We start from the raw sequence: 14,103 nt of genomic DNA, 5'->3' as shown, positions 1-14,103 counted from the left end.
GAGCAGTTTTTAAAAGTCTCATTATTTTATACCGGTGAAATAGAAAGAGCTATCTCCCAACGGACCGGGTCCTTACCAGCTTGCGCCGTAGCCAAGTCTCACTCGGACAAGATGTGGATTTAAAACCTGACCTTGTGACTCGACTCAGGAGTGAACGGACCCATTGGAGGGAACCCAGGGCTCACGAGGGCAGAGGACCTGCAGGGTCCTGAGTGGCGGCTGAGCTCCTGACGCTGCCCCTCCTCCCCAGGAACAAGGAGCGCCTGCGTTCACTTCCTCCACTTCTGTGGCAGGTTCTGCGTGGACACCTGAGGGAGACCCTATGTGTAACTCCGGCACTTTCTGCTCAGGGGAGGGAAAAGCAGGTTTCCTGCTTCGTCCCGACCCTACTCTCCATCTGAGTCATCGGCCTGCTCTCTGCATCTTCCTGTCTCTCGTTTAAACCAAGTTAGGGGGGGGCGCCTGGGTGGTTCAGTCGTTAAGTGCCTGCCTTTGGCTCAGGTCATGGTCCCGGGGTCCTGGGATCGAGCTCCTCATCGGGCTCCCTGCTCGACGGGAGGCCTGCTTCTCCCTCTCCCACTCCCCCTGCTTGTGTTCCTGCTCTCGCTGTGTCTCTCTCTGTCAAATAAATAAATAAAATCTTTAAAAATAAATAAATAAAAATAAAATAAACCAAGTTAGGGGCGCCCGGGAGCCTCAGTCGGTCGAGCGTCCGACTCTTGATCTCCTCTCAGGTCATGATCTCACCGTCGTGAGTTTGAGCCCCACGTTGGGCTCTGCTCTGGGCGTGGAGCTGCTTAAAAAACAAAGAAAGAAAGAAAGTTAAACCGAGTGGCCCGAAGCAGCGCTCAGGAGAGAGCAGTGTGGGCAAGACGGCCGCGAAGTGTGCAGGGGGACGAGCTCCGTTCGAGACCTGTGGCCTCGAGGTTTCTGGTTTTGTCCTGAAGGGAGTGCGTGTTGTCAGGAGGGAACAAACAACCATCGGGGAATACACAACCTGACTCCCTAAAATTTGTTATGAAGAAGTGTCACCGCATTTCCGTGCTTCATCGAGCTTCCTTAAACTGCTTTCGGAATGAGTTTTGGGCGCCTCTGAGCTGTGCTGGCGAGGCCCTCGTTTCCCGATGTCGTCCGTATTTCTCAGACAGTGACTGGGCGTGTGGCTGATTTTGGCACGGGGCACGTGATCTAGCCGGTGGCAGTCTGACGGTCTGAGAGGCGATTTGGCCTTGGCTGCCCCAGGTCCCCGGTGGCCCGAGCAGCTGGGAAAGACCCCTGCAGACTAGCCTGCCTCTGCACGGCTTGCGAGGCTTGCATCGGACCGAGGGCCCTGGTGGGCGGCTGAGCGACTTCCAGGCAAAACAGGAAGTCGCTCTGCAAGGCACACAGCCCCAGGGGCCCTCCCCTGAGCATGGCGGTCCGTCCCACAGGCATCCTGCTCTCCGGCCTGATCCACACTCACAGCCTCGCAGATGCCGCCTGTCCTGTGTTCAGGGGTGCTCAGGCTCCGGGCCCGGGACCTGTGCTGCCAATGAGCTGCTTGGGCTGTGAGCCCCCCACCCGGGAGTCCTGAGCCGCACCCCAGCTTGCCCTGCACAGCTGGGTGGCAGGGCCCACCTCCGAAGCTACGTGAAGCCCCGGGAGATGTGGCGCTTAGCAAGCCTGGATGGCCGGTCCCCTCTTCCTCTCCTGCCCTCCCCTGCAGGGCCTCGTTCTCTTACCTCTGTAGCAGAAGGTGGGGCCGAACGCTGGCCCTGCCTCCATGGGCCGGCAGGGTGGTGCCTGCTGGCCCTCAGGACATTCCTGCAGGTGACCCTGCCCAGGCCCTGGGGGGCTCCTGCAGCCTGGCGTCCAGGGAGCTAGCCCTTGGGGAGCTGCCTGCACAAAGGGGTGTGTGGGGCTGGGTCTGTGGACGTATGTGCACACACACGCTGCGGAAGCATACATCTGTGCTCTCCCAGCTGTGCTCAGGCCCCCAACCCAGCCCCCAACCCCCTTCCCCAGCCGGCCCCACCCGCCCCTCCCCGTCTTGTCCCCCAGTCACGGTCCAGGCCCGGGGCTCCGCTCAGCCCTGCCTCCCTTCCTGCCTCCAAAGCCCCCGCGGGTCGTTCTCGCTGTAGGAGCGTTAGGGCCAAACCCGGGAAAAGCAGGACGGCCCAGCCTAAGTCGTGGAGAAAGCTGGCAGAGCCCTGAAGCCCTTCCTCTTGAGCCCTCGTGGTCTGCAGGCTCCACGCTCTGTCCCATCCAGGTCCTGCCCTCCCGGCCCTCCCAGGTGCCGCTGACGCTCGCCTGGCGCCAGCAACCACCGCGGAGGGGACCCCTTCCGGCACACCCACCCCCGCGCCCCGCACCGGCCCCCCAAGGGCACCTTTATGTGTGAGGACACCTGCCCTGAGGACGCCCTGGCCCCAGGTCACCTCGAGTGTGAGCGTGCACACACAGCACACACGGTGCACACGCACGGCTACACGCGTGATGTGCCCGGCGTCGACACGCATGCAAACGCGACGTGGGCGCACGCACGGGGCACACGACACATGACCGCACACAGCACGTGTGTGCCCCGTCACACAGAAACTCAGCACAAACACACGTATGAGCACGCACTAAGTACGCGTATAAATATACACACATCGCACATAACACACGAATAGCACACAATATGCCTGTGCACACAACACATGCACAGACAAGATACACACGTCAGTCCACACGTAACCGCGTGATACGCAGCACACGCAGCACATGCACAGGTACATGCTCCACGCAAATACAGAGCACACGCAGCACATGCATGCTTAGCTGACACGCACACGTGCACACAGACAACACACACACCCCTAGACAGAGTGACCAGAACAGACACGCCGAGCACACACACAGTACGTGCACGTTCCTGCAGAGGACCCCAGACACACGCACACAGAGCAAACATACACAAACGTGTAAACACAGTCACAGATACACACGGAGCATGCATGCGCACACACGCAAGGCGCACAAACACAGCCTACATATAAGGCATGTGTATAATCCAAGTTTGCTTGCACATGGACGTCTGAATGTGTGCAAATGAGCGAGGCGTCTCCTCTGATTTCCCTTCTGGGACCTTCTGGCCCTTTTCCTCCAGCCCTGCCCCCACTGCTCCTTCCCTGATGGACACTCCCGCCCCGCCCCGCTCTCCTCACACTCCCGGGAGCGGCCAGGCTGGGTCTGCGCTCCTTCATCCTTGCTCACCCACCCAAGACATCTTTCTGTCCTTGTCTTTCTCGGCCTCGGAGTCTTTCTTAGGACCCACATCACCTGCTACTATACACTTTTAAATGTGTGACCCTGCTTTATTTCCCACACTGGAAGGAGGTCTTTGTGCATGAAGCATCTTGTAAACAATAACGCAAACGACCAGCTTGTTAGGCCAGTTCTTCCTGGAGGCAGAGAAGATGCTCAGGCATGGCGCAGGTCCTGGGAAAGATCTGCTAGGATGGCTCGGCGAGCGGCGGTACCTGGCAGACGTCGGAGAATTTATCCGATGCCAGCACAAAGCTAGGTATTACTTGGACACAGAGAAGAATTTCTCCTTCTCTGTCCTACTGAAGGTCACGTCAGCTGCGCCGCGGGAGCAGAGCTGGTGGGCAGAGAGTGCTCTGGGGCGCTGAGAAGGAGCGACTCCACTTGGAGACAGAGTGATACGGGGTCCGAGAGTAATGACCTCACCCTCCGGACATCCACATCCCAATGCTGCTACTTTGTGTGACAAGGGGGGCTCTGAACACAGGGTTAGGTGTGATCTTGAGACGGGAGATGGCCTGGATGGTCTGGGTGGCCCAGCGTCACCACAGGGTCCCTACGAGGGAGAGGGGGAAGCGGGAGGTCAGGGAGGCGTGAGGACAGAGTCAGGGGTGGGAGTCAGAGGGAGGATGGCATGGGGAGGATGGAGGAGGGCCATGAGCCAAGGATGCAGGTGCCTCCAGAAGCCAGAAGAGGCAAGAAACGGGGTCTCTCCTGGAGCCTCGGTGAGGAAGGTGCTCCTTCCGTGTTAGCCCAGGAAGACTGATCCGGACTTCTCCCTCGCAGAGAGCTATGAGATAATACATTTGTTGTTTCAGGCGCTGTGTGGTCATCTGCTACAGCAGCAGGGCTGATGGAGCGGGAAGACTGGAGGCCAGGAGGTGGGGTGCGGGTGTGCGAATGCATGGGGCGTGGCCAGCTCCGGGTCAGCGTGCGCCTGGGCAGGAGGACAACACGAGGTCGGAATCAGGAGCGCCCCAAAGAGAAGCTGCAAAGCGGGTCTTTCCCCTGCAGGTAATGTGGGGCTGGGGAGTTAGGAGCTGGTCTGTCTTGAGGGGCGGACCTGCGGTTCAGGTGGATCGGCTCTGGGACAAGGTCAGAAGGGGCGTTGGGGGCCTGGGAAACTAGCCGAGGTGTCAGGGACTGGTGGAGGCCGGCAGGGGGGGTGACTGAGGGACACACAGTGGCCTGTGGAGGCCGAGGTGCTCGGCCCTCAGTGCGGCCGGGGCGCTAGCCTTCTCAGATCTTCCAATGGCTTCCTGCTGGAGTTTTTTAAAAACTCAAATGGTAGCCTCATCTTTTCCAAAATGACTAATAAAAAGTGAGTCCCCAGCTCTCCTTTTGTGTGAACATGTGGAAATATCACTTGTCTCATGGCAGTGGACGCTGCCCAAGTTTGCAGAAAAACGTCCACGGGAGAGTGTACCGGCCTGAACAGAAGCGTGCCGTCCGGCACGTGTCCCTGTCCGTGTTGACTCCCAGCTGGCGGAGTCCCCAGGCTTGAGCCGAGGGCCTGCCCCTGACCCCGTGCGGTCTGAAGAGCACACAGACAGGCGGACAGCAGCAGGGTCGCCCAGGAGAAGGGCTGGGGCAGCAGGGAGCATGCTGCTGGGGGTGGTCCCCACTGACCCGGCGCCCTGCAGACCCGGGGACAACAGGTGTGATCTCTGCTCTGACTCCTGTCCTGTCACCCTGTGCAGCCCTGTGGGTAAGACAGACACCCTCATGTTCCCACGAGTACTCAGTTAAATTTACAGCCAGCCCTGCAATGAAAGAGCCAAGAGAGCCTCACGGTGGGGTGAGAGCGAGCCGCGCCTGATGGAGGGACTGTGGAGAGGCCCTAATGGGCTGGGGCGGGAGCACCATGCTCCAGGAAGCACCAGGGGGCCTCAGGGGGCCAGATAGTCACGGGATTGGGTTTGGGGCAGCGGGGGGCTTATGTGCCCTTTGCCCCTGCTGCCGATTCTGGGGGAGCAGGGGGCTTCCAGCCTTGGAGCCAAACATCAGATGGAGGGAGGGTGTGGTGGGCCAGGGCGGTGGAGGCCGGGGCGGCGGGTCAGTGCCCACAGGCCGGACGAGGGGAGGCAGAGCAAGAAACCAGCACAACTGGCACTTGGCTGGGCGTGAGGGGAGAACACAAAGAAAGACAGCTATCGTCGACATTTGGACTGACAGGCCTCTTACTAAAGGAGGGCTCGGGAGAGATGGGAATGTTTGAGGGAGGGAGACTGAGGAATTTCAGTGTGGGATGCACCGAGTTCTAGGTCCTCAGGGAAGCCTAGATGGTCACCTAGCGGGACTTGCCCCTGCATCTGGGCTGTGTGAGTGGGAGGGCGGCTGGGGGACAGGGTGTTGATGTGGTGCTTCAGCCTTTGATGAGACCTTCCCGGACAATTGTCCGGAACGTGCACAGAAGGGTGGGGGTGGCACCCGGGGAGGCTCCGTGCACTCGAGGCAGGAGCATGCAGGGGGTCCCATGGAGGCCATGGAGGAGATGTGCCCAGCAAGGTAGGAGGAATCCGGAAGGCTGGCTTCGCAGAAACCAGAGGCAAAGAACGGGGAGGAGCAGGAGATCAGTGGGTTCGAAGGCTGGGCAGGGTCAAGCAAGAACACAGCTCAGAACTGTCCCCGGAATCAGGACATGGAGGGTCCCAGTGGTGCGCAGAGCTGCAGGACGGTCACGCTGGCTGAGAGACAACACCCCGGTGCAGGCGCGGACCACCCAGGAACGGCTGCAGGGGGCCGAGGGACATCGGGCCAAGAGCAGATCTTGTCTCCGACCTGGACACACCGTCTCGAGTGTCTGTAAGCACCCGGGGCAGAGGCTGAGGCTCAAAGCGGTGGGGGACGCACACTCGGGGCAGTGAAGCTTGCTGGGCGAGCTAAACTTTGATGGGAAGGGGGAAGAGAGACAGGTTTTTCTGGAAGGGGCGCGGAGGGAACAATAGCTGGACTCAAAGTTGCACATAAATTATGAGAATCATCATTATTTTCTCATGTTCTCAGTCTGGCTGCTTGTTGATTACACACTTAACACAACACAGCAAAGACAAGCTTTTCCAAGATTGAAGCGACTGCCCCATTCTCTGAGCAGCCTACGTCAGGCTTCACGTTGGGCAGGGGTTCATTTAGGAAACACGGGTCTCTCTTGGGTGCCAACTCCGTGCTCGGGGCGAGGTGTGTGTTGATGAGCAGACACGGGGCCTTCCTTCGGATCTTACGGTCTCCTCATGGAGATGGTCAGAGACCTTGTTTTTGTTTTGTTTTGCCCAATATCCTTTTTCCCCTTCTTGCTTAATTGTAAAACTTCAAATTCTTAGCTGGACACACAGCCATCTGAAATCAAGTTTATATTTTCCTGCTTTCTTGGTACTGAGTGGCCATGTGAATAAGCTCCAACACAGAAGGACTGTGTTGAAATTCCAGAAAGCACTGTTTTCAGGGAGAGGACATAAATGTGTCAGCCCCTTCCTCCTTTCTGCTGACTGGAATGTGAGTACAATGGCAGGGCTCAAGCAGCCTCCTTCAAGTGTGAGTTATAAATCCCACGTGGGGACCTCAGAGTCCTGGATGTTCGTGGGGCCATCACCCTAGTCCTACTCTGCTCCTCTCTCAGCACACATTATTTGAGATATAAATAAACTTCTGTTTTATTAAGCCTCAGTGGCTGTGAGTGTTCCCTTACTCACACAGCTGAGATTATCCTAAACAATGTAGAGACACAGACGACAATCATGCAAACAAATAATGTCATTGAAATTTGCAATAAGTGATCTGATGGAAATGAGCATCTTGCAGTGATATAAACGTTTGGGCGGGAGAACGGGGGTACCCAGCAAAGGTGGTCAGAATGGGCTTCATTAAGAAGAAGTCTCAAAGGGAAGGAAGAATGACAACCACAGAGACAGAGACAGAAGGAGAGTGTCCCAAGCGGAGGATGGTGTGCTTGACATGATCACCCGTGAGTCGGGGCAGAGATCACGGTCGTCAGGATTTCTGCTAATAAAATATAATAAAGGGCACATCTGAGGATTTACAGAAACTTTGCAAGTGACAAAAATCCAGTTTAAGCTTGATTAGCTGGGAAGTGGGCTTCTGTGGCTATAGGAAGGGCAGGGTGGAGCCGGGCTGGGGTGGGAGCCCTGGGGGGCACCTGTCCCGCACAGGATCCTCCATCCCTCGGTGTCTGAGAGGCTGTCGCTATGGCCCCTGACCACGTCCTCTCCCACATTTACATCTCCACCACTGAAGAAAGGAGATCCTCTCCCAGTCTAGATTTAAAGACCTCCAGCAAGGCATGTGAATTATACTTCAATTTAACGAAACAAGTCCCAGTGCAGGCTAGCTCTCCGTGCCGACCTGAAGGGCTAAGGTGCGCCCCGAGGGCTGGTGAGACATATTTCTGGGTGTTTCTGGGAGGCTGTTTTCGGAAGGCATTAGCATTTTAATTGGCGAGCTGCATAGAGAAGACTCGCCCACCAGTGTGGGTGGGTGGCACCCAGTCCTTGGGGGCCTGAATTGAACAAAAGGCAGGGGAGGGCGAGTTTTCTCCCTGCTTCGGTGGGGACATCTCTGTTCTCCTCCTGGACACTGTGCCCTCGGGGCAGGCTTGCAGGGACGGTGGGCAGAGGTCGGTGAGGGGGACCCCCGGGCGTCCCTAGCCCGGAGCTGCGATGGTGAGCGGTAGCGATGAACGCTGGGCCAGAGGGCACCGTCCGTCCCTGGCCACAGCCCGCCCAGCCTCACTGCGCCAGGGCCCCAGTGCTGTGTGCCTGGGGGCCAGTGAGCGCCAAGGCCAGCTTCCATCAGAGGCCCCTTCCACCCCCCCACAAAGGCCTTGGCTGTGAGTCTACGGCCACTTTCTGAGTCTCGAGCTGCCGCTGCTAGAGCATCCCAGGGGGGCAGGTCAGGGTGACCTGTCTCCAGGCCTCCGCGTGAGCGTCGCTCAGCTGTGTCTCGGGATGACACCCACCCAGAAACTCCTGCTCTGTGCGGTGCTGGGACCACGGGCACCGCCGTGCATAGGCCTGCCCCTCAGCCCGGTGCCAGGGGACTCCAACCCCAGGTGCTGGGCACCATTATGGGCCCGTTAACGGTGAGAGGATGAGTGAGCATCAGACAGGATGGGGATGCATTCACACGGATCCTGTAGCTTTTATTCCAGGGTTTTCTAAAAATGTGCGCGAAGCTTCATATACATCCTATGAAGTCTTACAAATTTAAGCAAAAGAAAAATTGTTACAAAAATTTCTTATTCCCCGGGCTCATATAAAACAATCTGCATTTAAGGGAGTCTTAAGAGGTAACATCTTCCAACTATGACCGCTGGCTGTGCTTGAACTGCATGAGATGCAGGTAAATACCACATAATCAGTAGTAGGATTCACCCTCTTAACCGTACCGAAAATATTTTAATTTAGCAATTTCTTCAGCTAAACCTTTCTTTTGAAGGCGTTACCTCAAAAATTAATATGCGTTATATGTATATGTATATATATATATTTCTCTCTCTTTCTTTCTCACTGAAACAGGTTTGCTAACAAACCAACCTTTCCTGGTATATCTTTCTGAATTTTCAAGACTGGTGACTGCTTTGCTCATAGTGTTGTTTAATCGTGAGACATATGCCTGTGATTTAACCCTGACTTAGAACTGACTTGCTCTAAAAATTAAAGCTACTTGAAGTTTATTCTGAGTTTAGCAGGCCTGTGGAGGCTTCCTGCCCTTTGGGGTGAATAGCAAGTGCATGGACTGCATTCTTCAAAATGAGCTTTGCAGCGAAACCAAGGGAGGGCCCGGCGTGTCCCCAGGAAGATGGCCGGGGTACCATATAAGTCCTCGGGAGCAGAGAGGGCCCAGCCACACCAGCCCCTCCTGGCCGGGTCCCGCCTTCTCCTGGGCAGCAGAAGCACACAGCTGCCACGCCAGAGGCTGAGACAGGGCACGTCCAGCCCAGCCGCCCCTGTGAGCCCGTCTGAGCGCGGAGAACCACAGCCCCCACGCGGGTCACACGGGACCGCTGCCCCCCCTGGTTCCTGGGAGCGACCGAGGCTTCTCCAGCGAGGAAGGCTTTCTCCCAGCTCCTTCTTCCTGCCTCCTGGCTAAGGGTCAGGAAATCCCCAAACAGAGAATTACCCCACTCCTGCTGGCAATCCAGAATAAGCCCCTGATCCCTCCCACAGGGATGGAAGCCACCCCACCGCCTGTCACACCTCCCTCCTGGTCACTGAGACATGTGCCATTCCTCGTGGCCCGTGAGTCCCTTCCCACACCAGCCAGTGACCCGATCCGTCTGCCTACGGGCGACCCTGGGGCCTTGACTGGGGTATCAGCAACAGTGGTTGTTTCCTGAGCTGTTCTGATTTGGGGAAGCCCCGCACCCCGAGGAGGCAGGTGGAGCAGCCGCAGAGCTTTGCACTGGCTGGGGGAGAGCCAGGGGTGCGGCAGCCTGGCACAACCGAGGGCCTGCTGCCCGACGCCGCGGGCCTGCAGAGGAATGCTGGGAGCCCGGGGCGAAGTCAGGCCTCAACCCCGGCCGTGCGGACAACAGTCCCCCTGTGCTCAGAGAGCTGGGCAGAGACCTCCTCCCACCCGAGGCAGGTCCGCAGGGGGCTCCTGTCCCACCTGGTCAGCGCCAGCCTGCCGGAGTGAGGGAGGTCATGTGGGGGTGCGCCACCGCGGGCCAGCCCTGCCGAGCACGCAGACGCGCGGCGGCCGGTCAGCCTTGGAGACGCTCAGAGAGACGGTGTGAGACACAGGCAGAGCGGGCAGGGCTGCCTCGGTGCCCACTGAGGGGCTGGGATGGCTACCTGTGTGCTCACAGCTGGCTGTGGGGACCTGCCCCGGGCAGCAGGGACGTGGAGGAGCTCAGCGCTGCAGGCGGAGGGTGCCCGAGCAGAGGGCGCCCGCATTAGTGAGGCTGCATGGTTAGGGTGTCCCTCCTGTGGAGTGAGTGTGCTGGGGAAACAGAGGTTGCTATGTTGTGCTGGCCGCCCTGGGCTCGCGGCCCCACGTCCCTCCACTCCCTGCTCGTCACACGCTTCCTCTGTCCCTCCCACCTCCCCTTAGAGGGACCCGCCAGCTGGCCAGGGCCATCCCCATTTCAGGATCCGTAACGTCACCACGTCTGCAAGCCCTGTGCATGCAAGGTCACACGCGTGTGGGCTCCGTGGCAGGCCGGGACGTCCTTGGGACTCTCCCTCCCTGTGACGCTTGAACGCATGCGGCCGTGCGGCTGGAAAGACAGCTCCAGTCCCATTTCCTCGCAGAGCCATTGCGGACCTGGAGTCTACAGGGAAGAATCCTGGTGGCCATGGGCCCATGACAGCACGCCAGCCAGCCGCGCATCCGCGAGAGTGGGATGAGGGAGGGGCTTCCGGAGCCCCCGAGGCACTGGGGGCTGGAGCACCCCCGTGGGGCTTTGTGCTTCAGTTATTGTGTGCTGCGTCTGACCCAGGATGGCGTGGCGGGGCGCCATGGGCGGCTGGTCCACGTGCACGCTTGTGAGTCGAGGGCTCTGTGCTCCAGACACGGCAGTGACGTGCTCAAGGTCGCTGAGCCCAGCATGGGACTAGTGCGAGGTTCCAGCTGTCTGGGAAGGCAGTCAGGGTCAAGGTCCTACAGCCCGGTTCTCGGGTGTGCTGCTATGGGTGTCTGGGGCAGGAGGACCACAGGGGTCTCGGTCCCCCGCCCGCCCTGCGACGGGGACCTGCCCACACTGCTGACCTGCACGGATTGAAGACGCAATGCATGCAAAGCCTCCTGCTCCGGGAGGAGGAACAGGACCAGCACCAGCTCCTGTCCGCTTTCCAGCCCCCCGGCCAGGTCCAGTGTGGGGCTGACACTGGCGAGGAATAGCTCTTCCTTGCCAGCATTTCATCTCCACCTGCAGAGTCCTGCTTCTCCCGGCCCGGAATAGCTCAAGTAGGCTGTGACCTCGGCAAGCCCCCTTGAGAAGCTCTTGAGGCATCTTGAGAAATTGCACACGAGGCGCTCTGCATCTGGGCTGGATCTATTATTCATGCACGCATGTTTCAGAGAGCACCGTAATTTAGAGTCTCTCGGAGAGCACTCTCTGCAGCAACCATAAACCACATTCCATGCTCCAAGGAAAAATTATCTTTCCCTGGCTTAAGCTAGGGGTCATGTGAGAGAATCCGCACAGATGGAGGAGAGGGGCCAGGAGGCGGCCGACGGCAGGCCAGGGCTTCTGCAGAGAGCCTCCTGACCCCACGCGGGGCTGCAGGTCCACTCCGGCCGCTCCCGGACGACCTTCGGAGCTACAGCCTCCTCATTTACGAAATGAGATTCCGGCTCCGGAGGCCTTGTGGTCGCAGGGTCAGTCTCCCCATTTCAACCCTGCTCCGCGTGTGACCCACGGCGAGGAGGCTCGCACTCCCCACACCCCCTCCGTGGGGCTACTGATGCCTGCCTCTCGCGTTTCAGGAAACAGAAACGGCAAAGGCACAGCACCTGGCATATTGAGCCGAGAATATATGTTCTGCGTGTATTTATTTCCATCTTCAGAGCCCTCATTTTAAAAAAGGCATAGCTTCCACATCTACAGAGAATGTAATAAATACAGAAGCACAGATCTTCCCAGAAAACGTAGCCCTGGGATGGCAAATTGACAGACACTAACATACACCCCTCGTACCAAGGGGCAGAGGGGAAGCTGAAGATGAAAACAGGAATTAACACCCACTCTTCGGGGCTGGAAACAAGATCAGGGAAAGCACAGGAATTTGGGGGTCAGGTCGGTGACTCCACTCTGCTGAGATTCTGTGAGAAATCTGGCGGGCTGCGCTCAGTCCCTCCCGCCACAGCGCCAGATTCTCATTTCTATTCCCCCCAAAGCTCTGTTCCTCTCCCGAAAATGAATAGCATCATTCGGCAGGGAGCAGAAGGTGCTGTGCGTCAGCCGGGGTGCTGCACCCGCAGCCCCAGGAATGAGGGGCCCCGCGCCCTGCTGCCGGCCTGTCCTGGGCTCTCCAGGGACTCCCCGGCACCCCTCAGGCCCCAGCCTACCCCCTCTCCCCGCTTGGCCCGGAGGGGCCCTTCCTCCAGCCTCTCATGGTGCCGCGGTGTCGGGCCCCTGCGCCGCCTGAGCCCTGGGTCCTTGCTGTCAGGAGGCCTCTGCGGGGGCGCTGAAGAAGCCCATCCGGAGCTGGCACCCAGGGGGGCCCTTGCTGCCGCCCCATTTCACAGTCCTGCCCTGGGACAGCGATGGTGCCCTGGGGGCGCGAGCGAGGGTCCCGTGTCTGCACAAGGAAGCCATCCGGCTGCACAACACTGGAAGGTACTGAACGCCACCGAACATTTCATGTTGTGTGGATTTCGCCTCAGTAAAAATGGTAATAACCCATCGTGTAGAGCAGCCTTCTGGAATCGTTAGGCCCGCGAAGCTCTGTGCCGCATCTCAGAGGCGACGTTCCCCACTCCCTCTTTCTGCAGGAGTGACCTCTGCCCCCGAGGTCATGGAGGGGTCCCCACCCTGGGGAGGCACACCTTGGGATCAGGCCCGCCTCGTGCCCTTCCCAGGTTCCCTGCTGCTCTGGGCAGAGGCTGAAATCTCCAGCCCCAGGGAGGGGTGGGGCTCCCCGGAGAACAATGGTTTGTGCACTTTCTGATGACTTGTTTCCTGTCCGGGTTGGGGCCCTGGGGTGGCTGCCACTGGAGCCCCACCACCCTGCGACAAGCGTCTCCAGCCCTGCCCATTTATGGGCTGCGATTCTGTGATGAGCAGCCTCAGCCGGGGTTGGGGCTCCGCGGCCCTGAAACCACTCTGTGGCTCCTCTGGGCCGAGCAGGGGTGTCTGGGGCCTGCGCCCCAGCCCTGCCCTGTCGGAGGGGAGGCCTTCTGGCCTCCGTGGGCTCTGCATCTGCATGTGGGCAAGGGCTCCGCCAGGGGCAGCAGGGAGGGGCTCCGTGAAGACAGAGGACCCCCAAATCCCGCCAGGATGCTCCTAGAGGGGGCCCAGCAAGTGGGCTTCCCTGCTCCCAAAGGAGCTCTGAGGCAGGACTGCCTGAGGGCCACAGAGGGCTCTGCCCACGAGGGCGAGCTCCCAGCAGCACGGAGAGCACAGCCTGGGGCTGCTGCCCGCTCAGCCCCACGTCAGCCCCACGTCAGCCACACCCCGAAGCCTCAAAGGGCACTCAGCAAGCGCCTACTGTATGCCAGGCCCTGGAAAAGCAGTGGTATGCCCCATCCTGGGTGACATGCACTGAGGGGTCAGTCCAGGGTGGACAGAGCCATGGCCCCTGAGGCCACAGTGAGTCCTCTGGGAATGTCTTCCTTGGAAGATCTGCTCTCTACGAATCCCAGTGGACAAACCAGAGTTGTCACATGAGGGAAGGAAGGAAGGACGGACGGAAGGAAGGAAGGAAGGAAGGCAGGCAATGCGGGTGAGGAGGAGCCTTTACAAAGGGCTGGAGGGAGAAGTGGCCAGAGCTCTGAGGACAAAGGCCATGGTGCCAGATGAAGTAGACTCAGCCAGGAAGGAAGCGGGGCCACGGGTGGGATTCCCAGGGAGCGATGTGGTCAGGGCTGCCCTTGGGAAGACCTCCATAGCCCCAGCTGGGAGACAGGATGGGGTGAGGGGCAAGACTGGAGTCAGGGAATGGGCTAAGCATGGCCAGGAAGAGGGAGAGGGTGGCTGGGGTGAGACATGGGGGTGGGAACATGGGGAGGTGGGTTCAAGAGCTCCTGGGGGGTCGGGGGGTGGGGGGGCTAGGACAGGGGGAGGGGGTGCAGGGGAGGGGAGGGTGCAGGGGGCGGGGGTGGAGGGAGTCTGGGAGGGTGTGGGGGCGGGGGGGA

This window comes from Mirounga leonina, unplaced genomic scaffold (genome assembly GCF_011800145.1).
Source record: "Mirounga leonina isolate KUSES-001 unplaced genomic scaffold, KU_Mleo_1.0 Mir_117, whole genome shotgun sequence".
Lineage (NCBI taxonomy): Eukaryota > Metazoa > Chordata > Mammalia > Carnivora > Phocidae > Mirounga > Mirounga leonina.
This window is presented reverse-complemented; position numbering follows the sequence as displayed.